This window comes from Phascolarctos cinereus, unplaced genomic scaffold (genome assembly GCF_003287225.1).
Source record: "Phascolarctos cinereus isolate Bilbo 61053 unplaced genomic scaffold, phaCin_HiC Scaffold_4;HRSCAF=312, whole genome shotgun sequence".
NCBI classification, from domain to species: domain Eukaryota; kingdom Metazoa; phylum Chordata; class Mammalia; order Diprotodontia; family Phascolarctidae; genus Phascolarctos; species Phascolarctos cinereus.
In genome coordinates, this window is record NW_027555847.1 from 531,170,363 (window position 1) to 531,196,598 (window position 26,236).

Sequence of the window (26,236 nt, forward strand, 5' to 3'; positions counted from 1 at the left end):
AGCAACACTGGTAATCACAGAATTGTAAAAAAAGAAAGAATACCTTTATACCCACATTTTGAATGTGTTCTTTTAAATGAGTGTAGAAATTTGACTACCCAATAAATAATGAAAGTCCCAGGAAAGCAATATTTAGGTCACATATACACAGAGGAAATGAGAAGGAAGGAAAAAAATCTTATTTACCCATTATCTTTTAAATTCTCTGCATAATCCAGGAAAGGCTTTGCAAGTTCTTTAAGAATGACAGTTTGAGGATGTTTATTTTTGGTTTGTTCAGCATTAACTTCTTTCTTTACTATCTGATTATTTCTGTTTCTTTCCCAAGGTTTTTTTTTTAAATAAATTATCCCATATTTCTTAGAGACATTACTATTAACATGCCTTAATATAATTTCTTGTTTGCCTTCTTAGGGTGAATCCTTTCACTAAAAGACACTAAAGAGTATGAAAAGGGAAAAGTAGATAAAGAGGAAGCATTTTTCTTCTTATTTAATAGTTCAGTATCTCTGTAAGCATATCTATATGGGGGTATATAGATGTTTAGGGAGGACTAGCACTTCTGGCGTAAGGGCTTTCCGTATCCTTTTCAAGGCTCCTCATTTTTCTTTGGTGTCCACCTTCACCCAACTCTCATCTGTGGCTCCAGAAAGCTGTATCATGCACAGTGGCCGTACCTTGGTAAATTGTCTTGGCAGATGGGCTTAAGCCAGGTTGAGGGTAACAGACAGGCCTCAAACCTTTTGATGAGTTAGGGGGATATCTACTCCAAGCATGTGAAGAATTCCTCTCCCCCTTGGTGCACCCCCCCCCCAAAAGACTCCCTGGCAGAATGGGTGGATGAGAACGATTTATTCCAATGTCCACGAAGGTGGCTGAAGCAGGTGCTATGAAGTGCTTAGAACTTGGTTAGGCATCAGAGATGCCAAGGTCATCCACTTCATCCTGGACCGTTGCCAGGTCATCTTGACTTTTGTCCTACCACTGGACTTCTATGACTTGGAAGGGAAAGTGAAACTGATGGCTTTGTACAACTCTGCCTCAGTTACATCACCTTAAAATTAAATCACTTAAATTAAATGCAAATCACCCAGTGATATCATTGGCCCTCTGAAAATAAAAGACAACTATATATGTACATGTGTGTGTGTATGTGCATGTGTATAGAGCAAATCTACCTTTCCCTCTTCATAATCTCCACTCATTGCTCCTTCTTCTGCCCTCCAAAGCTGAGTTGTTGTTTGTACTTCATTTTTGAAGAAAACAAATGACATCATGGGGTGATGTTTTGACTCTAGGTGAACTGGATTTAAGTGAAGCATTGGTTCTCTTTAAAAACAAAGGACAAACAATAGCAACAATATCTATGTAGCATGGTTATACATGTTGTAGAAGTAGAGTTGGATAAATTGGTTCATGCTACAGTATAATAACTAAAATAAAACCTAAAATACATAATCCTTTAAGGCTGGCAAAGCACTTTACATATTTGGTTATGTCTTACCTGGTAAGCTAAAATTTTCTTTAAAATTATTTAGAATATTTCAGAGATATTGATATACAGCCTGAGGGAGTAAAGGGTAGAAATAGCTTTTAATATCATAATCTCAGTTATATGACTATCATTCAAATATGGAACTTTAAAACATTAAGAAGAAGCTGTTTACAATGGCTAAGATAAACTGCTATTGATCCTTTTACTCCTTTTGATAAAATGTTTCCCATTGCCTCATATATGCTTAGAAAAGTTTCCCTTTGACTTCATTCTAAGAAAATCCATTATTCACATACTTAGATGATTTGACATTGTCCTCAAAATTAGTGAATAGGTTTGGGATGATGGCCTGAAATCTTAAATATATATTTGTCAGACAGAAATACATTATTTTTCTTGCGGTTTTGCTACTCAGTATTTAAAAACTGTTTAGTCATGGCTGAGATATTAGATATTTATGATTTCTTTCTCCCTCTCTCTCTCTAACTCTTTTTCTGCTTCTTTCCTGTTGCTCATCTTCAGACATGAAAGACAGCAGGGTCCTACTCTCTGAGAAGTGTTGAATAAATGAAAAATCATGTGTAAGAATGGTAAAGTGATCTCACAGATGAGCACAGTAGACCCAGTTAATACAGTTGTGAATTTGGCAGTAAAACTTATATAGTTTAACTTCTTTGCCCAGATTAGATTTCACCTTCTTCATGAAGCCTTCCCTGACTCCTGCAGTTGGGCGTAATCCTTTGTTCCTCAGATTTTTCTAAAGCATATTACATTCCCGTTTCTATGACATTCTGTTTTGTGTCATAGCTATTTTAGGCCTTGTTGTCCCTCAGCCCCCTTCCTCTCCCCCACTTTCCCATTCAGGGCATTGTATGCCTCTTGTGGGAAGGGACGGTGTCAATTTTTATCTTTGTATATTCATCACGTACTACAGTGAGAAACACATGATTCTTAGTAAGTGCTTGTTGAAATTCATGAATATGTATACAAATATCTTGATAATTTCTTGAAAGATGATGTCTAGGCTCTTTTTTTGATCATGGCTTTCAGGTGATATAAAAATTTTTAAATTCTCTCTCCTGGATCTATTTACCAGGTCAGTTGTTTTTCCAATGAGATATTTCACATTGTTTTCTACTTTTTCATTCTTTTGGTTTTGTATTACAATGTCTTGATTTCTCATTCCATTCTAATTTTTAAAGAAGTGTTTTCTTCAGTGAGCTTTTGGACTTCCTTTTCCATTTGGCCAGTTCTGCTTTTGTAGGCATTCTTCTCATTAGCTTTTTGGACCTCTTTTGCCATTTGGGTTAGTCTATTTTTTAAGGTTTTATTTTCTTCAGTATTTTTTTGGGTCTCCTTTGGCAAGCTGTTGACTTGTTCTTCATGATTTTCTTGCATCACTCTTACTTCTCTTCCCAGTTTTTCCTCTGCTTCTCTTACTTGCTTCTCAAAATCCTTTTTGAGCTCTTCCATGGCCTGAGACCAATTCATATTTTTCTTGGGGGCTTTGGATGTAGGAGCTTTGACTTTGTTGTCTTCTTCTGGTTGTATGTTTTGATCTTCTTTGTCACCAAAGAAAAATTCTATGGTCTGACTTTTTTTTTTTGCACAGTTTGCTTATGATCCCAGCCAATTACTTGAGTTATAAACTCTTTATTAAGGTAGGGGTGTGCTTCCAGTGTGGAGAATGTATTGTCCCAAGCTTCAGGGGTTTTGTGCAGCTGTTTTCAGAGATGCTTCTAGGGACCTGTAAATTTTCAGTTCCAAGATGTTATGATCAAGGGTGAGGTGTTTACTCCTTTCCTGGCCTGTACTCTGGCCTATGAATGACCACAAGTACTCTTTTCTGTCTTGGAACTGTGATGAGGATTCTCTTTCCATAGCCGCTAAAAACTCTACTACGCTAGCCCACCTCCTCACCCCAAGACTGCCACCCAGAATTGTGATCCAGATCCAACCATGGACAAAGCAAGAGAATCCTGCCTCAGCACCAGCAAAGAAATCCCTGCAATCCACATCTGATCAGCCACTTGATTCCCCCTCTGTCTGTGGGCTGAGAGCTCTGGAAGCAGCTGCTGCGCTGGGACTGGGGCTGGGACCAAGCTGGGACTGGGGCTGGGACCAAGCTGGGACTAGAGCTGGGACCAAGTGCCTCTCTCACTGTGGTCTTACACATCTTTCCTACTGATCTTCTAAGTTGTCTTTGGTGTTTATGGGTTGAGAAGTCTGGAAACTTCCCCTTCCACAGCTCCCCTTGATTTAATCCCCTGAGGACTGCTCCAGGTTCGCTGAGGCCTGGTCTTTGCCTGTGTAGCCCATGCTGAACTGTGCTTCTCTCACCACCTGGTGTAAGAGACCTTTCCAATCAACCATTCAGGTTGTCTTGGGCTGGAAATTTTATTTCACTCTGTTTTTTTTTGTGTGTGTGTGTGGATTCTGCTTCTCTAGAATTTGTTTTGAGCCATTTTTTTAATAAGTATTTGAAGGGGTTTGGGGGAGAGCTCAAATAAGTCATTGCTTTTACTCCGCCATCTTGACTCCACCCAGAAACTCTACAAATATCTTTAAAAACGACATGAACTCCTATTTCTCTGAAAATCCACATAACTCACTAAGAATTAGGGACTAGAAAAGAAACAATATTACAAAGTATTCAGGCAGACACCCATAGTCCCAGTTCCCTAATTCCAGATCCCAGAACAAAGGAGGTGTTTCAGCTGCAATCTTATGAAATCTTACACAGTTAACATTTTGAAGGTTTCATCATTTTAGCTAGTAGATGAAATGGAGAGCTAACAGTCAACCAACTAAGCCAAGTTTTATAACAGTCCTTTTGGCAAGGCTTGGGGCTTGCTGTCTTGCTAGGAGCCTTAAACCAAAACAAAGAAACGTAGTCATACCTTGTCACAGGACCACAAGCCATTCATATGTTTCTGTTCCAAGGGCAGAATTTCTATGGCCCTGGTGTCTTTAAACTTAGACCATTAGCCCCCAAACCTTAACTTATTGCCACCCCTAGTGGTTCTACTTATTTTCACAGGTGATGTTGCCTTCATCTAGAATATTGGGGATGATTTGCATGTAAAAGCTAAGATGTATATTGAAAACATAAGAGCTGGCTTCAAGTTTTTGGAAGAAAGTGCCATAGAAAAGGGATTTGAGTTATTTTACTTGGCCCCATAGGGTAGAACTACAAGTAATGATTGGGTAAACATTACAAAGAAGCAATAATAATAAAAAATAGCTAGTATTTTTATACTGCTTCAACATTTTCAAAAAATTTTACATATGCTAACTCATTTGAGCCTTACATCAACTCTGTAAAGTAGGTGCTGTTATTATCCCCATTTTATAGATGAAGAAATTGAGGCACAGAGTCAAACAGATTGTGCCTGAGGGGATATTTGAACTTAGGCCTTCTTGACTCTAGGATTCATGCTCTATGCATTATGTCACCTAGCATTCCTAAATTTAAATTCAACATAAGAAAAAACAATTAGAACTATGCCCAAAGTGGTTTGAGCTACCTTGACAGGTAGCAGATTCCCCTGCACCATAAGTTTTCATGAATAAGCTATATGAATTATTCCTTGTCAGATAGATCATAGAGAGTACAGGTATTAGTAGAGAGAGAGACAACTGAGGTTCCAGATCTGAAATTCTGTGATACTTTCTCCTCTTCTTATCTGAATCCTTGTGTAGAAGTCCAGTTCCTTGATAAAGTCTTTTTTGATTAATTTAGCCCTCACTGACCTGCCCTCTTCTGAGCATGTACCCAGCTTTTAGCCTGGGCTTTCTACTTTAACATCTGATGGCATTCTCTTTTATATTACTGATAATTTCATGTGTGTTAATCCTGCTTCCATTATTAGTTTGTATGCTTTTTGAGGAAAGGGATGCTGTTGTTTATTTGTTATCTATCACTCATAGCTCCTAAAGGAGCACAGTGTTGAACACATTCTGTCAAAAAATTCTCATTGGTTGGTTGATTTGTTGCTGGAGATGTATATCAATGTATTCTAAAAAAGATTTAGATCAGTAGTTATCTCTTATTATTTTAATTATCACATTGTCTAATAGAGAAGGCTTTGAACTGGGAGTCAAAAGATCTGAACTCTAGTTTTTGTTCTGCTATTGACTAGCTCTGCAACCTGGAACAAAGAAATTAAATTTTCTTTACTTCTGTTTTCTGTTGTCAAAATAAGGGTATTAAGCTAGATCATAAATTGCCTATTGAATATTTTGAAATGGATGTTACACTGGTTATCTCAAACTCAAGATGTCCAAAGCAGAACTCATATCTTTTCCCCCAAATCCATCCTTCTTCTAAACTTACCTATTACTGTCCAGGGCACTGCCATCCTTTCAAGCACATGGTACACAACTTCAAAGTAATCCTAGACTCCTCATATTTGCTGACCCCATATATCCAAACAGTTCCCAAATCTTTTCATATCTCATAACATCTAATAAATATATCTCCTTCTTTTTACTCACACAGCCACCACCACACTTCAAGCCTTCACCACCTCTCCTTGGGATTCTTGCAATAACCTCCTACTTGATTTCCCTGCTTATAGTCTCCCCCGACTCTGATTCCTCCTCCATAGATCTAATGAAGTGATTTTCTTAAACCTCAGGTCTGACAATACCATTCTACCAACCTCCCCACCTCACACCCAATAAATTTCAGTATTTCCTTACTACCTCTAGGATAAAATATAATCCTATTGGCATTGAAAGTTCTTTATAACTCCTTTCCTTCCATTTTTCCAGTCTTTTTACACATCCCCTTCCCTCTCTGCCACTTTATAGTTATGGACTACTTTCTATCCTTTGCACACAGCGCTCTTCCTTCTTTTCCCCTGCTTTTGTACTTCTTGTCCTCTATGTCTGAAATGCTTTTGTTTCTCATTTCTGACTCTATCACTGGTTTCCTTCAGGACTTGTCTCAAACTTTATTTGCTTCCTGGTCTTCCTAGCTTCTAATGCCTTCTCTGTTAAGATTACCATGTAACTGCTTTGTAGGTCCCTTATCATGCCTATATTTGTACATGTTATCTCTCCCGTTAGAATGTAAACTCTTTGAGGGTAGTTACTATTTTGGCTTTTTCTTTCATGTTCATTGCTTCCATGACACTATCTATTCATCTTATTCTCTGCCATCCCCTTCTCCTTTTGCTTTCAATCTTTCCCAACATCAGGATCTTATACATATACACCTATATATATGTATACATATACATATGTTTATATGTCTATAAATATAATAAAGTTAAAAGTGATTTTTCTTTGTGAAGTACTTATTATACACTAAAGATAACAACCCCTTAAATAATCATTTCAAGTTACTTGAATTTTGGGTCAACATGAACTGTCAGCAAAATTATCAGAAGGACATTGTCCAATCATACTATTCACATGCAAGAAGAATTAACTGAGAGAGGCATGAATAAGAAATTGTTCAAATCTTTATGCCATTTTCAGTGGTCCCAAGTAGAATAGAATTCCTTGGGGAATTTGTCATTATTAGCATAGAAGGTTTATGAGCCTGTGTGCAAAGAGGTCAAGTATTTTGTATTGCTGCCTCACACATTACTGTAATTTGCATTCACTCAAGAGCTGAATTGCTTTCTGGTTTATTTCATTTTATAATGTTTACATCACAAAAGTAAGTCAGTGATAAAAGTGTCTGGGAACTTTCCCCTCTTTTTATTTGAGTAGTAAATTTTGTTTTCTCTTCAAATAGAGTGTTTTCCCATTCTTCATGTTCCACTATCCTCCCATTCACTTTCAGATTCACTTCTTCAGTCAAGTTCTAGATGTTAATCTGTGAACCTTAGAGACAAATACCCTGCTGACTAATTCAAAGTACCTAGATTGTGGGAGAATATTTGTGTTTCTCTAGCATTATATTGCACTTGGGGAACTAATTACCAAGTGCAACCTTGTGAAGAATGTGAGGAATATAAAATGGTTCAGTGCAAATTTAGTGGAAAGGAAGCCTGGACCTAGGGCTTTATATCACAACCAGTGAGAGAGAAAGAAAGAGAGCAAGAGAGCTGATTCAGCTTTTGGTCATTAAAGTTGGGGGTGAGGGAGAGAAATCATGCTCTAGATGAGACTGGAGGTGAATTCAAGATAGGGATTTCTAAATTTTCTTCAGTAATAAACCTGGATATCTGGGTCAATTTAATCCCAGTTTGGGAAATCAAGCTGAGCACTAACAATGGATAATTCATGAAAGTATATAAATAGTACCACCATTCTTTCAGGCACCTATATACCTAACCTAGAAGTCATTCATTGCACATATCTACTCAGTTGTCAAATTATCTTGATTCTACCTCCTCAACATCTTTTATCTGTCCCATTCTTTCTATTTTCACAAGAACCTCTCTAGTTCAGGACCATAATCACTTCTTACCTGGACTACTGCAATAACCTCCTATTTAGATGCCCTATATCGAGCCTCTCCACTCTCCAATTTAAACTCCGTACAGATGCCAAATTGATACTCTTAAAGCATAGGTCTGACCATGTCACTTCTTCACTCAAAAAGCTTCAGTGGCTCCCCATTGCTTTTAAGCACACAAATTCCTCTCTTTGATTTTTAAAGTCCTTTACACTCTGGCCCCACATTCTATCCAGTCTGATCACACGTTATTTCCCTCACTCATAGCATATACCAACTAGATTGATCTGAATGCTGTTCCCCAAACACATTTCATATCTAGCCTCCAGGTACATTGTAAGCCCATCTCCTATGCCTAGAATGCTCTGCTTTCCTATCTTGTTTTTTTGAATACCTAGCTACCTTCAAAGTTGAATCTAAGTGTTGCCTCCTTCAAAACCTTTCCTGGTTCCCTAAGTTGTTAGTTCTCTCCAATCATGATAAGTTAATATCTATATCTATATCTATATATCTCCCGTATTTATTTGTCTATAAACATGTTGTACCTTCTAGGAGAATGTAAATTTCATGAGGCAGGGAAAGAAGTAATCTCACTTTTATCTGTGTATTGCTATTGCCTAGCAAAATGTCTGTCAAATAGTAATTACTAAATGCTTGTTGTTTGAGTGATTAAAATGTGTTATCTTAAACACAGTCCAAAATATTATTCCCATAAGATGGTGATTTTATTCCATAGTTTAACCATAAGGGAGCAAAAGAGCCACTGAACTGCATCTTCCAAAAGCTTTTGTGTTAATTCAGTAGCTTTTAGTTTCCCGGATTTGAAAGAAGAATAGTAATCTCATAGTGGAGAAATGTGGCCTGGAGACCAGAATGGCAGAAATGGAGAAATAGAGGAAAAGAAAAGTGAAGCAAGATTGGCGTACACCACTGTATGTGGTAGGGACTGTTTCCCCTCAGCTATATCTAGAACATGCAAGTGCTAGTGAGACAAGGTGGTGAGGCTTCATCCTGAGTATACTGAGAAGCAGTACCTTCTAGACATCAACACTGACATTTGTCTAGTGGGCAAGTCTCTAATGTTGTTTTAGTTTCCTCAGATTGCAGGGCTGTTGTGGGGAGCAAAGTGGGGAACTGAGATAAATAGAGAAGAAGCCTCCAGTGCCTGGAAATTTAAGAGGTAGGAATTTTGGAAGGTAGAAGCTGTAATTGCTTGCCATTCAACTTAACTCCTTGTTATATATCCTGGTTTATGTTTTAAGTAAATCTCATTTGATTTACTATGATATTAGGTGTCTTATTTTAGCTTGGTTGGGGGCATTCATTGGAAATGAGGGCTTGTGACCACTGTCATGAGGTAGCTGATTACCCCTTAAGTACCATAGACCTCTGATTAGCCAAAGGGAGATCACATTAGTAGCTTGGGTGCTGCAAAAGAAATATCTGCTTTGTACTTTCACAGATATAAGCTTATAACAAGGATAATATAGCAAAATACTCATCTGAAAGTTGTTAAACATGGAAGAAATTACCAAGGAAATCTAGAATTTCCTATTTAGAAATTCTTTTAAAGATAGGCAAGGGACTTATTCATCTAGAAGGAGGCCAGTGACTTTTTTATGTCTCTTCCACCTCTTCTTCCATGACTTTGGTACCTCTGTAGTTAGGTAATCACTGATATGCATGTGAATCTGTGATGTCATCAATTTGGGAGCTTCTTGAAATAACAAATATTGCATCCCATTCATGCCTGCCTATGCTGTGTGACTGTCATCTATATCGTCTCACATCATGAATAACAGACACAAAAAAACATTTCCAAAGTAGCAGTGTGAGAGTGTAGGTAACGGAAATATTTTATAAAATATTTCCATTTCAGAAGTTGCTTGCAATGTAAATTTTATGTACTTGACTATTGAGGAAACATAAGCATTTATTAAGTATGTACTATATGCCATGTACATAAACTATGCTAAATGCTGGGGAAACAAAAGAAAAGCAAAAGACAGTCCCTGCTTGCAATGAGCTCACAGATTAATGATGATACAACATGTAAATAATTGTGTACAAACAACATATAAACATGATAAATTGGAAATCAGGTGGGATATCATTTCAAGCATAGGGACCAGCCAGTGAAAATGCTTGGCTTCTGGAAGTGGATTACGTACAAAGTACAACAAAGAAGCCATTGTCACTGGATGACTGAGTACATGGTGGGGAGTAGGGTGTAAGAAGACTTTTGAATTCTCTTTATGACTGAGCATGACAAATACCCTGTGAGGGAGCTAGAGGTGTGGAAATATTGAAAAAAAAACCAAACCAACAAGCAATAACAAAAAGACCTCACAAATACACAACTAAGACACATACCAATCCCCTTCAGAAATCACATTGAATAGGGAAACTTTGCATTCTAGTTCATCACAGACTAATTAGCAATACTTCTGCCTCAGAAAGTCAGCACCTAGCAGACTCTCATTATTGGACTGCATAATATTTTGCTACATAGGTCTGTTTCTTAATTGTTGTGATTTATCTTTATTTGAGACTGGTTAAACCTTATTGTTAGGCAACTTGCACTGATGCTGCCCTTGCCCACTGGCTGTTAGAGCTCATATCTCAACCACGTGAGAAAAGACTGTGGAAGAACTAAGAGATAGGTTGGTGGTAATGTGGACACCGAAAGATACAGATCTTAAGTGGAGACGGTAAATAATAATAACATGGTCCAGTGAAAAAACAACAACACTGTTTTGGAGTTAAAGGACCTGGGGTCAAACCCTGGCTACTGTGTGTTCTTGGTCAAGTTACTTCCCTTCTCTGGGATCAGGGTTTCTTGTCTATGAAGTGAAGGAATTGATTTAGATGACTTCTGAGTTTGTTTCTAGTTCTAACTCTATGAGCCTATCATCGTAGGGTTAACAAATAGCAACCTTGGAGGCAGATACAGTAGTGCAAATATTACTATTCCTATTTTGAAGATTAGGAAACTAGATGGATTGAGAGGTTAGATGACTAGCCCAAAATTATACTACCAATGAATAGCAGAGTCAGGACATAAAGCCAGGCCCTCATGATTCTGAGCCACACTATTGCTGCTTCCCTAGGGAAGAATACACACACACACACACACACACAAGAAAGACAACAGCCATATATACTCAGATACAAAGGGAACCTTGCTGACTGAGGAGAAACACTACAGAAGTAAATAAAATTATTCAGAAGAAAAACACTCCATTATTATTTTAAAATTAACATAACCGGGCACTTAGGTGGTATACCCTATAGAGTGCTGGGCCTGGAGTTTGGAGACATGAGTTAAAATCCAGCCTTAAACATTAGCCTTGTGATCCTAGGTAAATCAGTAAGCTTCCAATTGCCTCAGTTTCCTCTTTTGTAAAATGAGGATAATAATAATATATACCCTCCAGGGTTGTTTTGAGAATAAGATGACATATTTTTCAAGTATTTGGCACATAGTAGGTGCTACATAAATGTTAGCTGTTATTATTACAATGTTTCAAAAATAGGTAGCTCTGAAGAGATATTATATAAGCAGCCAAAAGTGAAACCCTGGCTTGACCTCAGATAAAAATAGTTTTCTTATGAGGAAGCACAGAGAAAAAAGAGATACAAAGAGTTTGCTGTTGTTGTCCAGTTGTGTCTAACTTTTTGTGACCCTATTTGGGGTTTTCTTGGCAAAGATACTTGGAGTGGTCTGCTATTTCCTTCTCTAGCTCATTTTACAGATGAGGAAACTGAGGCAAGTTAAATGACTTGCCCAAGGTCACACAGTTAGTGCCTGAAGCCAGATTTGAATTCAGGAAGATGAATCTTCTTGACTCCAGACCTGGCATTCTATTCACTGTGCCACCTAGCTTCTCACAAAGAAGAAGCATGGCACAATGGATAGACAGCTAGTCTTAGAATTAGGAAGACTTGCCTTTAAGTCTAGCCTCTGATACTGGCCTTTTGACCAGTGAGCAAGTCACTTAATCTGTTTAGTTGTCTGCAACTCTAGGTTAAATAAATCTCATGATAAATGCTAATCTGCATTAGAAGAGGGATTTTCCTCATCTGGAGTTCCCTATGCAAATGAAACCATAGGTCATCCAAAGGAAATGGGGAATACAGTTCTATGTTCTCTTCTCTAGAAACTCTGAGGGTCTTCCCCCCAACCTCCCATTGATTCTTTTATGAAAGCAAACTAGTTCATCTTTTGCCTCCATTCTTACCTAGTCTTTAATTACTGAATGGGTGCTGCCTCGGACAACTGAGACCTGGGAAAGACTTTAGCTTAAAAAGACCAAGGTCTCCCACTGCATTGGGGCCATCTCCAGTCTTCCTGACTTTTGTCTTGCCACTGGACTCTGATGACTCTGGAGGAGAGTGAGGCTGATGACTTTGCACAGCTCTGCCCCACTTAAATCCAGTTCATTTGCAAGCCAAGACATCATCCTCTTGATGTCATTGGTCCTCTTCTAGAACAAAGGATGGACAACCTCAGCCCTAACAAGTGACCTAACTCATTTCATCTTTTTACATTTCTGTTGTTTGGAGAATCGTTTCCTTGTTCTGAGGGTCTATATGAAGGATTTCTTTCTTATCAATTCTAGAAGTTGAAGGAAATCTCTATGGGAATATGTTTTCTGCCCATTGCACACATAGAATAGAGTTTAGCTGCTGGTTTGTAGATGTGGGAAAAGATAGGGGCACAGTTATGGGTCTCATGGAAATGAAGGATGACTTGTTAAATTTAGGAAGCAGAGTAAGGCTGCTAATCACAGCAGAGCCAATAAGGATTGCAAGGTGAGGGTACTAGAAAATAATGTAATTTCAACTTGCAAAGTAGAGCAGTCATTTGGGGCTTTGAATTTGTATTGCTAATAACAATAGATCTGTTACATTATATGCTTCTATTTGGTGGAAATATTTACAATTTGCACCATAACCCTGCTAGCTCTGGCCCTTATAATATACCAGGTATAGAATGACTCTAATATCTTTTGATGGAGGGCAGCTGGTAGGGCAGCGCATAGAACACTGGGCATGGAGTCAGGAAGACCAGAGTTCAAATGTAAGCTCAGACATTTACTAGCTGTGTGACCCTGGGCAAGTCACTTAACCTTGTTTGCCTCAGTTTCCTTATTTGTAAAATGAGGAGAAGGAAATGGCAAATCACTCCAGTATCTTTGCCAAGAAAACCCCAAATGGGGTCACAAAGAGTTGGACATGACTGAAGCAACAGAAAAGCAATAAAAACAGCCCTCTTATGATATAAGCATTTGGTGCATCTTTATTTGCCACTTGGCAGTGCAGTCTGCCAAGGAAAGTAGTGAGTGCATACCACAGGCCTAACTAAAGTCTCTAGTTACCTGTGGAGATGTTATATATTGTGAAGTATCTATTCTGAATTCATAGAGGTATTAATTCTCTCTATCCATGATCTATTATGTGCTCCTCCCCCACTAACTTTAAATATCAACTTTTCTCTACCATACATGCTTAATTTAGTCATTGGTATTTGCACCTACTAATGAGTCTGGAGAGCCCACTTTCTGGGATACTTATATTAGAATGTAAGCTCCATGAGGGAAGGGAGATTAACTTGCTTGTATTTGCATCCTTAGGGCTTAGCACAGTACCTAGAACATAATGAGTGCTTAACAAATGCTGTTATCTCCCCCCCCCCCATGTATCTCCTAAAATTCTTCTCACTATACCTGCGTGGTGGTCTTACTTTTCTCTTCTCCTGTTTTGATAGTAACAGGAATATTTGGTCAAACTGAGTTCATTATAGTATGACCTTAATGTCTACCTTTTTTTTTTTGGGTGAAAGTGGGAATTTCAGTCACAGAGTGCTAGCTATCTTTAAAAACTTTAATATTAATCTTTCTTAACAGGCAGTCACCCTATACTTATAGGAATGTGTAGAGCATGGATTTTGTGTATTGGCATTCCTACTGGCCCTTACTCTTCCCCTCAGGGTCAGTGGTAATGCTCCCCCAGGGTGGACCTGAACACCTAAGGCCTAAGGGCATTTATAACTACATCAGTTGCTCATCTCTTGATCTACTTCACTCTGAAGATTCTTTGACTCCCTCCTTCCCTAATATCTATGTAAGTTTGAGATGCTCCTACTGCTCCTCTTCCCTCCCCTCCCCCACCCCATGTGCCTCCAAAGATTGTTATCTAATCACAGTATTGTTGTTCTATATAAACTCTGTCACAACATTTGAAAAGCAGAAATTGGGAGTAGTAGTCATGGATTTTTATTGGAAGAATTCTAAGAATCTAAATGTCTGAACATATAGGGGAACATGTTTAGGTATGTAGAAGAAGATTTAGCAAAGAAATTCATCAATCCAGAAAAAAAAAAACCTTTTATTTAAGTTGCTGTTTAATGCACAGCTAAAAATCAAATGATCCTGATTTTAATTTTCAATGGTATCCAGGCCACAGTTGGAAATATTGAACTGAAAGAGCACTGTCTAAGGTGACAGTGAATGTACCAAATCTATTTAGCTTTGTAATTAAAACAAAAGGGATTCCAGATGACAGCAAGGATGATAAATTGTTGTAGAGATGAAGGGTGGATAAAATCAGACTGGAAAAGCAAGGTAGGAGAAATGAAAAGTATTCATAGATTGCTGCAAAATGAATGTATGCCTTAAAGGTTAGTTGTGCCATCAGGCAGTAGACAGACTGGAATTAAAAAGACCAGTGGAAAATCACAAGAAGGGACAAGAAATAATTACACAAAGAAGCAATGATAAGGTTTAAAAAAGAAACAATGAAAAAGGAAATAACTCTGCAGCTAACACCTCTTTCACTCTAAGATGCATCAATGATTCCTCAGGTAAAAATGTTTTATAATTAGTGGCAAATGAGTTTTGGGAGCAAGGAAGGCAAAAATTGGCATACAGACTAAATTTCTTTCAAGGTCACATACCTAGTTAGTAGCAGATCCAAAATTAGAATCTAAGCTCCCCATTAATAGTCTGAAGAATTTTCCTTTGTATCACACTACAACCCCCAATGCGTGCTGTTATACTTTAATGGCATTCCTTTAGTAGAAATGAATTGATTCAGGTACTTTTCTTATATTAATGAGTTTTAAAAGTATTTTTTAGTTTGTGTTAACATATCTCCAAATTCAATATATTTCTCTTCTTCTGTCTCTAAATTACATTTTATCTCCTTTGCCCTGCAATATTGCATTTGTTGCACCTGCAATCAAGGTTTGCACCATTTTGGAAATAATACAAGTATATCCTGTTGGAGGTGTGACATTTATTACATTTGTTCTAACCAACCCAGATAAGGTAAAATATCAAAAGAAAAGAGAGAAATTTTATTGTAATAATCATAACATCTGCTATTATGATCATTTCCCCCTTATTCCTTACTACAAAAGGGATCTTGCTGTAAATAGGTATAAAATCTATCTAATCTATTATCTCTTTCTCTACTTAAAACTATACATGCATACATATCTGAAAGAATTCCCCGTCTTCCTCCTTCGTCTCTCTCTGACTCTTTCCTCTCCTTTTACCTTCTCTCTGTGTCTGTCTTCTTTCCTCTCTCTCTCTTCTTTTTTCTTCCTCCTTCTGTCCCTCCCTCCTTTATTTCCATCTCTCCATTCCACTAAAATTTACACTTTACTGCTTATGTTTCGTCTTTTTTTTTGTGGAAGGTTGATAAACAATGATTTCAGAGTTTGAAAAGTTTTTCCTTTATACAATATCAAAATAAGGGAAATGTAGATACTACTGATTTTGTGTTTAATTTGCCTCTGTCACCCAGCTTCTAAAACCTTTTTCTGATTCTTTTTTAAACTTCAGCAACTGGAAGCAGTATTTGACTCTCCGCTCTCTCATTTCTGATATGCTGTTGACCTAAGCTTGCCTATTGTTGTTGTTTCCCTTGGAAAAAATAATAGAAGACTTAGTGAAGGATTTTCCCAAGACCAAGTAAAAGGATTTTCAAGATAATTTAAAAAAAAAAATGTCCTTTGCTCCATGAGAAATACTGAGGATTTTCTAATCATATTGCCACTTGTAAGGTGATACTTCATAGCTTATATAAATAATATCTCGAGTTAGAATTCTTTCACGTTTATAAATTTAGGTCTTCTTTGTCAATACATGCTGATGTAAAGATAGGTGACATTTGTGATATAAGCTCCTGGGGTTACTTTGATTCTATTTCCCTGCTTAACATTATTGAAAGGACTAAGCAAACAAGCCCCAATTTCCTTATAACTATTCTAATTTATTTCTGTTGTAAATGTGTATGGTGCCTTAAAGATACCCGCATCTATACTACATGGTACTTCTTGGTTCTGGTTATAGGAATGTAAAAGAAAAAAAAATTTAGCTTTATTCTGTGAGATTCACTCCCTATCACAGAAATGACAGTATCCTGTGGGGCACTCCTTATTTTTAGTAGCTTGCTGTGATGGAGGAAAGGATCAAAATGGCTAACAAAATCAACAGACAATGAAAATTAGGCTGCAGTTGCATAAATTGATGGATGATAGAGAAAAAATGAATTATTTGTATTTACTTTATCCCATTGAGAGATGATAGCTTGAATGCTGCTTAATCAAATTTTAAAAAGACAAAAACAACAAAAATACCTCAACTATCACCAAATATATTTTAATATGCAGTGCTGCTAAGGCATATAATTGACAATAATTAGTGGGTTTTTTTTAATGCAGTGAAAGGTCACACAGGTAATGTCAGAGGTAGAATTTGAACTCAGGTGTTCTAATTCTAAGGTCAGTGCTCATTCACCTAAGGTTATCAAATCACAGTAAACATCATAGGACTTTTGGGCTTTGTGTGTGGCATATTGAGAACCCAGAGTGAAATACGTTGGTTTCAATTCTTTATTCTTTCAATTCTGCAATTTTGGCAAGAGGTGGGGAGGGAGGAGTTGGGAGTTTCCTTTAGATAGTCTAGATTGAAATGTTTATCATTTAGTAGAGAGTCTTCCAAAATTTCTGTGGTCAAAGAATTTGTCACTCGGAAGCCAACCTGGTGATAAGCCTCCCTGAACTTGGTGAGGCTGATCTATTCATTGGGCCAGTGGTTTAAATCAGAGATTCTTAACCTGGGATCTGTCAATTAAAAAAAAATTGTTCATAATTGTATTTCAATATAATTAGTTTCTTTTGTAGTCATAGATATTTTATTTTATATTTTTAAGAACATTTTTCTGAAAAGAGGTCCATGGGCTTCACTAGATTGCTAAAAGGGTTCATGACACAAAAAGGTTAAGAACACCTGGCTGAAATAGTCATTTCACACACATCTTACCACAGCCTTCCAAAAGATGAATACCATGATTCAATATTATGAGCGCAAGACTATGGTCAGTGTAGTTGGAAAAGAATACGGTTTCCTGTGTTTGATGGTTCATAATGTGATACTCATTTCTTTTTTTGTTGACGTGTGAAAGTGTGTGTCACTGTTGAGGGGAAGGGAATAAGCATTTATATAGTGCCTACAATATGCCAAGCACTGTGCTAAGCACTTTGTAAATATTATCTGATTTAATTCACATAATAATTTTGTGACATACATGCTGTTATTCCCATTTTACAGTTGAGAAAACTGAGACAAACAGACTTTAAGTGACTTGTTCAGAGTCAAACAGCTAGTAAGTGTCAGGTTACATTTGGACTCAGGTCTTCCTGATCCACAGCTCCATCAGCTGTGTGTTGGAGGCAGATCACTGCTCATTACTGAATAACTTGCTACGTTTATGGAAATGTCTCCATTACTACAATTAAAAATGCTTTCTCTCACAAATAATCCATCATGAGTTCAACCTTCAAAGTCATGTGACTATCGCTCTGCTCTCAAATTTCTCCTGGTTACTGAAATTTGAAGGGGATTGATGGAAAGCAGTAGGTTAAAAACACTTTATAAACACACATATTATGTTAGAAATAATTGTGATTGTGAAGTATTCTTTTACTTTTTAGTGTATTTTTAAGCAAGGAATGCCTGAGAATTAGAGAGCACACTTGTATGTGCAAAGAAACCTGAAATATATTAGTATTAGTGTAATCTAGCATGATTTTTTGAGTGATAAGTAAAAAGAAAACTATAATGTTATTGATGTCTGGACTATTTTCAAGTGGCAAAGAAGAAATTCTGGTGAAGACTATGGAATGCTTCTAAGAACAATGTTCTTAAATATTTAAAATAAAACACGTGGGGTTACAAAAGAAACCAATTACCAATATGTTAAAAAACAAAACAAAACAAAACAAAAACTCCTCCCCCTGCCATTAAGGTTTGCTTCCCATATAACAGTATGGTGGAGGTCTGTTTACTTCCTGAAGCCATGTATTGACAAAAGGAACTGGAATGGTGAAAAAGGAAATAGTAAAGAAAATTACTTTGAAGTTATAGAAACCAAATATATAAAAGTTGGCTGTAGATTTCCTAAATTAGAATGAGAAATCTATATGACTCTCTCATTTTATTAGTTTTGGATTAGATTAAATATTTCTGAAAAAAACATATTTAATTAATTTGCTATAATGATTACATTTTGCATATCAGTTAGGAGTCACTTATTAATCATAAGTCTTTGCACCAGCCATAGGAGGTTGATTAAGCCAATATTCCTGTTCAGCTTAGTCCTATAGTGAGCCAAGCTTAGTATATTATTCTCTAGGAAGTATAAAATTAGGGTTTGATAGTTTAGGACTTCATAGGATTGCAGAAATGATATCTTTTTTTTTTTTGGTGAATGCAGAGAGCAGTTAAAACATATACCCATTGCTGACATAGTGAAAAGGTATTAATTTTATCTCTTTGTTTAAATGGTTAAGCAACCTAACAACATTATCAACTATAGTAACATAATAGTACTCGATTAATACTCGCCAAAAGGAATTGAAGAAATAGTTCATGTAGAGTCTTTGTAACTGCTTGATAAACACTGAAGAAATATTTTTCATATATTATGTAAAGACAAAAATCCACGTTATAGCTTTACAGTAAAGACTAATGCAAAGAAGTGGTTTGTCTATTAAGTTATTTCTAAACCTTGATAGATGGTTTATGATAAGATACTTTTTTTCACATGGTTACAACTAACATGTTCTATATAGCAAATAACTGAGTACAATAACAAACTCCAGACCATTCAGTATTTATTGGATGCCTCCCATGTATAGGGGAGTATTGTGCTTCATGCTGAACTCACATTTGGGTTATGTTCACTCTTTATTAAATACCCGGTTATGCTACTTGCAAATTCTTACCTGCTAGTTTCTTTTTTCTTTTTTGCTTTTTGCTAGGCAGTGGGGTTAAATGACTTGCCCAGGGTCACAAAGCTAGTAAGTGGCAAGTGTCTGAGGCTGGATTTGAACTCAGGTCCTCCTGACTCCAAGGCCAGAGCTCTATTCACTGCGCCACCTAACTGCACTCTTGCTAGTTTCTAAAAGTAGCAGATGTCTCATCTCTACCAGGAGCCAACAGGTCAGTAGTTCTGAAGGAGGCAATAGACTTGTGCATGAAGGTGAACAGGTCTGGGGTTCCCTATTCCTTTTTACTTTACACTTTACACTTGACAAATCTTGTTGCCCATTTGTGGCAAGGAGTCAGGGAACCATTGCAGTGGACTGAGGCTCTCTGGCTGCCATGTTGGTTGGCAGTAGCACAGTGTGGGATTCTATGTACTCAATGGCTGGCTGCTGGAACCCATGCCTCTCATCACTTGGACTAGAAGCAGCAGTTCTGAGACTGGACAGTAGGTGGGGCTAGTGTCCTTAGTCTGAGTTTTTACCTTCAACTTCTGGTATCAGTGGCAAAATGCAGAAATGATGGGGTGGGGGGGAGGGAGAGGAGTCCTATGGAGTGATGAGCCAGAGATAGGGATACTGACTTCTCTCCCAAATTTTCAAGTGTTGGGGGCCTTGGACCCATACATATATGCACACCAACATACGAGCACACACACAGACACATGTCCATTCATACAAACACTACTGTCCTTCACTCTATAATTTGAGGACACAGGTGCTTTAAGACCTTTCCTAGCACAGGTTCTGTGCTAGGCATTTCCTTTTGCTCATCCTTTCAGCTTCAGTGTCTGAATTCAAAGAAGTTTGGTTCTGAGGAACAAAATAATAAACAGGAAAGGGAAGACAGGCAGAAAATGCCTCTCTGAGACAGGTACAGATTGTCCTGTGTGGAAAGTACCCTCAGGGGGGTAGAAAATTAATCGTGTTTACAAGGATAGGATTCTACTTGAGAGGTTCTCTTCATAGGCCTTACCCCCACCTTTTTAATCATGATTTATTTTCTGAACCCAGAGATACATTTCTCCACAGAGTTCAGCTGACAAAGCCTCCATCTTTTCCAATGGGGAGAGGTGTTATGTATTTATGGGGCTGCTACTGTAGCTGGCATGGGCTGCTCTAAAAGAACATGGCCCAATGAGATAATAAAATAGCTAGAAGACTTCCTGTGTGTTCCTGTTACAAAAAGACCCTTCAGAGGAAAAAGGTTTTTAGTATATAAAGGATGAAATACTATTTCAGAATCCAGAAGGTGCTATTTAAAAAATCTAATCAAGTGATTTCTTTGTATCTTTTTTTTTGTAAGGAAGAAATTTCAGTATAATATGTCTTCGCTCTTGCTTGGAGACCATTTAAAATGTTGCATATTTAAAATGGAAAAATTGTGTTGTGATCATTATAATAGTGATTGAATACAGATTTTTCCACCCTTCTTCCTTTGCTGGTGTGAAAGATTAGGTAGAGACAAAATTTTAGAAAAGAAGCCTCTGGGCTTAGAAATGTGGTAAATGGGGCAGCTAGGTGGTGCAGTGGATAGAGCTCTGGCCTTGGAGTCAGGAGGACCTGCGTTCAAATCTGGCCTCAGACCAAACAGTTGATACTTACTAGCTGTGTGACCCTGGGCAAGTCACAACCCCAATTGCCAAGAAAAAAAAATGTAGTGAATAAAGGTGGTGATGAATAGAAGACCAAAGGAGTTTCTTTATGGCTGAATCTTATTTTAGGTAAGTGTCACTGAAATAGAAACAATAGACCAAGATGATATTTAATATCCAAGGCCACAAATATGGCAGATTTTTTTTGTCTATTCTTTTCCGTGCTTTGTAAACATTGAATTTTATATGGGTGTGTGTGGTGATTATGTCTGAACAATGATAGGGATAATAAAGGGTAAAAAATAACTAATATGTAAATTGTTTCCTTGAAACCAAATAAGTTTCTGATAAATAGAAATATCTGATGACTGAAACCCATAAGACATGTGTAAGTGGTTACATTTAAGGTGTAGGTTAATTAAATATGGCTAAAGGACAAAAAAAATGTTTTGGGAACCAAACTCTCTTAGAGTTTTGAGTGTCAGACATTTTCTTCATTTGACTCTGTATTAGATTCAGTCTTATTTTTCATTCTTTCATAGTGAAAGTAAAGCCAAAAATTTTCATGTATCCCTATCACTTTGTCCGCTTGACTTTTCCTCCTTCCCCTACTCTGCTCTCTAGTTCTGGCCAACTATGAGGAAACCTGAAAGGTTGGCTTCTAGTCATGTCTGCCTTGTTGCTGAGAGTTTTCTGATTGGCTGCTGAGAGAGAAGCGCTGAGGAGTCAGGGGACCTTTTAAAGGAGGAGATAGTTTCATGCTGGCACCCTCTTGGCTTTGGCTCTCCAAGTGATAGGATACAAAAGGAAGGGCTTTCTCTCCTATGTAATTCTCACTTTTGGAGCATGGACTCAGCTAGGCAAGCATATGTCAAGGGCCTTGTTGCATTTGCCTTTATTTTTGCGTTCCCTTTGAATTAGTAAATGACTTTGTGAATACTGAAAGGTTGTGGAAGGCATACAGGTGCTCGCTATAAGGGCAGCATCTATCAGAATGTTTACAGTTGCAGCAACAGCAGGATTTGGCTAGAGGCAATGAAATTATCGGCACTGAAGAGAGAAGCCTCTTGAAAGATTAAACTTGGCTGTTTGATCAGACAATGCATGATGTAGAAGCGATATGTGAAATGCCCAAATTACAGTGTTGCAGTATAATACAGTGTAATTCTGATGAGGCTTATCAAGTTTCTAGCCAATTATATCTGTAGTCATGAATTGCTACCTAATCCTGATTGAATCATTCTATTAATGTGTGCTGTGATTGGTTCTTCTAGTATGAGCATTGCTTTCTTTTTTAATATGTACAATCATGTTAAACATATTTCCATGTTAGTCTTGTTGTGAAAGAAGAATCAGGACAAAAGGGAAAAACTACAAGAAAGAAAAAACAAAAACAAACCAAAAAGAGTATGCTTCGATCTGCATTCTGACTCTATAGTTCTTTCTCTGGATGAAAATCATATTTTCCACATGAGTCTTTTTGAATTGTCTTAGATCATTTTATTGTTGAGAAGAGCTAAGTCTATCAAAGTTGATCATTGCACGATGTCACTGTTACTGTGTACAATGTTCTCCTGGTTCTAGTCACTTTACTCAGCATCAGTTCATGTCAGTCTTTCCAGGATTTTCTGAAATCTGGCTGCTCAACACTTCTTGTAGCACAATAGTATTCCATTACATTCAATATACCACAACTTGTTTGCCCATTCCTCAATTGATGGGCATCTCCTTATTTTCTAATTCTTTACTACCACAAAAAGTGCTGCTACAAATATTTTTGTACACGTGGGTCCTTTTCCATTTTTTAGTGATCTCTTTGGGATTCAGACCTAGTAGTGGTATTGCTAGATCAAAGAGTATGCACAGTTTTATAGCCCTTTAGACGTAGTTCCAAGAGGCAGCTAGGTGGCGCAGTGGATAGAGCACCGGCCCTAGATTCAGGAGGACCTGAGTTCAAATCCAGCCTCAGACACTTGACATTTACTAGTTGTGTGACCCTGGGCAAGTCACTTAACCCCATTGCCTAGCCAAAAAGAAAAAAAAAGTGGACAGTTTCAGAATGGTTGGATCAGTTCACAACTCCACCAACAATTCATTAGTGTTCCAGTTTTCCCACATCTTCTCCAATGTTTATCATTTTCCTTTTCTGTCGTATTAGCCTATCTGATAAGTGTGAGAAGGTATTGCAGAGTTGTTTTAATTTGCATTTCTCTAATCAGTGATTTAGAGCATTTTTTCATATGATTATAGATAGCTTTAATTTCTTCATCTGAAAACTGCCTGTTCATATTCTTTGACCATTTATCAATTGGGGAATAGCTTGTATTCTTATAAATTTGACTCAGTTCTCTATATATTTGAGAAATGAGGCCTTTTCCAGAAACATTGGCTGTAAAAATGGTTTCCTAGATTTCTGCTTTCCTTCTCATCTTGGTTGCATTGGTTTTGGTTGTGCAAACCCTTCTTAATTTAATATAATCAAAATTATCCATTTTGTATTTCCTAATGGTCTCGATCTCATTTGGTCATAAATTCTTCCCTTCTCCATAGATCTGACAGTAAACTATTCCTTGCTTTTCTAATTTGCTTGTGGTATCACACTTTGTGTCTAAATCATATAACCATTTTGACCTTATCTTGGTATAGGGTGTGAGATATTGGTCTATGCCATACTATTTTCCTGTTTTCCCAGCAGTTTCTGTCAAATAATGAGTTCTTATCCCAGAAGCTGGAATCTTTGGGTTTATCAAATGGTAGATTGCTATAGTCATTGGCTACTGTGTCTTGTGTATCCAAACTATTCCACTGGTCCAACACTATTTCTTAGCCAGTACCAAATAGTTTTGATAATTGCTGCTTTATAATATAGGTTTAGATCTGATATGGTTAGGCCCCCTTCTTTTGCATTTTTTCCCATTAATTCTCTTTGTATTCTTGACCTTCTGTTCTTCCAGATGAATTTTGTTGTCATTTGATTGATATGGCACTGAATAAGTGAATTGGTTTAGGCAGAATTGTCATTTTTATTATATTGACTTGGCCTTCTCATGAGGAATTCATGTTTTTCCAATTGTTTAGATCTGACTTTGTTTGAAAAGTGTCTTGTAATTGCATTCATATGGTTCCTGGGTTTGTCTTGGCAGGTGGACTCCTAAGTATTTTATATTATCTAGAGTTATTTTAAATGGACTTTATCTTTCTATCTCTTGCTGCTGGATTTTGTTGTTATTATATAAAAATGCTGATGATTTGTGTGGGTTCATTTTATATCCTGCAAGTTTGCAAAAGTTGTTAATTGTTTCAAATATTTTTTAGTTGATTCTCTAGGATTCTCTAAGTATACCATCGTATCATCTTCGAAGAGTGATAGTTTTATTTCCTCATTGCCTATTCTAATTCCTTCAATTTATTTTTCTTCTCTTATTGCTAAAGTTCACTTTTCTACTAAAATATTGAATAGTAGTGGTGATAATGGGTATAAGGTCCATAATTCCCCTGCACAGGGACATTCACATTCCCTCCTCACCCTCCCCACCCCAAATAGTGGAACAAGCTCAATACTGAAGGAAGAGGCCAGGGACTCCATATTGATTATAGATAGTAGTTTAATCAATTAGGTTACTTACGTTGGGGCAGAATGATGGATCCCTGCCAAGAGTTTAATAAATCATCAGTCTGGGGCAGTGGTCAAACTAAAATTGGATCCCCACAAAGACTCTAGGAAAGCCTAATGGTAATTATAGAAATCAAACAAAGAGAGGAGGAGCTATAGAACACATTGCTTCTGATTGGTGGATATTTTGGGGTTTCTGCTTATTAATGAGCTCATTTCTGAGCTTGAGTGTTACGCCAATGTTATTGAGTAAATGCCCAAACACAGAGTCACAAACTGGTCACTGTGTTTTTGTTATGGCTGGACACATTATATAAGTTATGACTCAGTATCTGAATTATTATTTTAATAGGTCACATGTCCGGACTTCCACCTTTCACAGAGTTTAAGTTATGGCTTTCACTTCTTCCTGTACTTTATGGCTTTTCCCCTATAGGGACCCCACAATGGGCATCCCTGTTTCACCCCTGATTTTGCTGCAAAGGCTTCTAGATTATCCCAATTACATATAATGGTTGCTGATTGTTTTAGATAGATACTGCTTATCATTTTTTTTGGTAGATCACCTTTTCAGTTTTTTCCCCCAGTTATAAAAAATGTTTTTTAAAAAAGTCCTGAGTTCCAAATTCTATCCCTTCCTTCCTCTTCTCCCCTCTCCCTGAGATGGTAAGCAATTAGGTATAGGTTATACATGTGCAATTATGTAAAATATTTCCTTATTAGTGATTTTGTACAAGAAGACTAGAATAAAAGAAAACAATGAAAGAAAGTGATAAATAGCATGCTTCAGTCTGGATTCAATTAATATTAATTCTTTCTCTGAAGGTGGATAGTATGTTTCATCATTAGTCCTTTGGGATTGTCTTGGATCATTGTATTGCTGAGAATAGCTTATTATTTTAAGGAAAACTCATTTATTCCTGTGATCTCTGTGTTTTTAATAGGAATGGGTTCTATATTTTGTTAAAAGCTTTTTCTGCATCCATTGAGATAATCATGCTTTCTATTAGTTTTTTTTTATTGGTATGCTCAATTATGCTGATAGCTTTCCTAATATTGAACCAGCCCTGCTTTCTTGGTCTAAATGCCACTTGGTCATAGTGTATTATCCCCATAGTAAATTGCTATGATCTCATTGCTGATATTTTATTTAAAATTTTTACATTAGTATTCATTAGGGAAATTGGTCTATATTTTTCTTTCTCTGTTTTGGCTCTTCCTGATTTAAGTATCAGGACCATATTTGTGTCATAAAAGGAATTTGGTAGAACTCCTTTGCCTATTTTTCCAAATAGATTATATGGTATTGGAATTAATTGTTCTTTAAGTGTTTGGTCAAATTCACTTGTAAATCCATCTGGCCCTGGGATTTTACTTAGGGAGTTCATTGATGGCTTGTTCAATTTCTTTTTCCTTTGTTTTTTGTTTTGTTTTGTTTTGTTTAGGTAATGGAGTTAAGTGACTTGCCCAAGGTCACACAGCTAGTAAGTGTCAAGTGTCTGAGGCCAGCTTTGAACTCAGGTCCTCCTGATTCCAGGGCTGCTGCTCTATCCATTGCAGCACCTAGCTGCCCCATTCAATTCTTTTTCTAAAATAAGGTATTTAAGTGTTTTATTTCCTCTTTCGTTAATATGGACAATTTATAATTTTGCAAATATTCACGCATTTCACTTAGATTGTCAGATTTATTTGTGTGTAGTTGGCGAAAATAGATTTAATTATTGCTTTAATTTCCTTTTCATTGGTAGTGAATTCACTCTTTTAATCTTTGATACTGGTTATT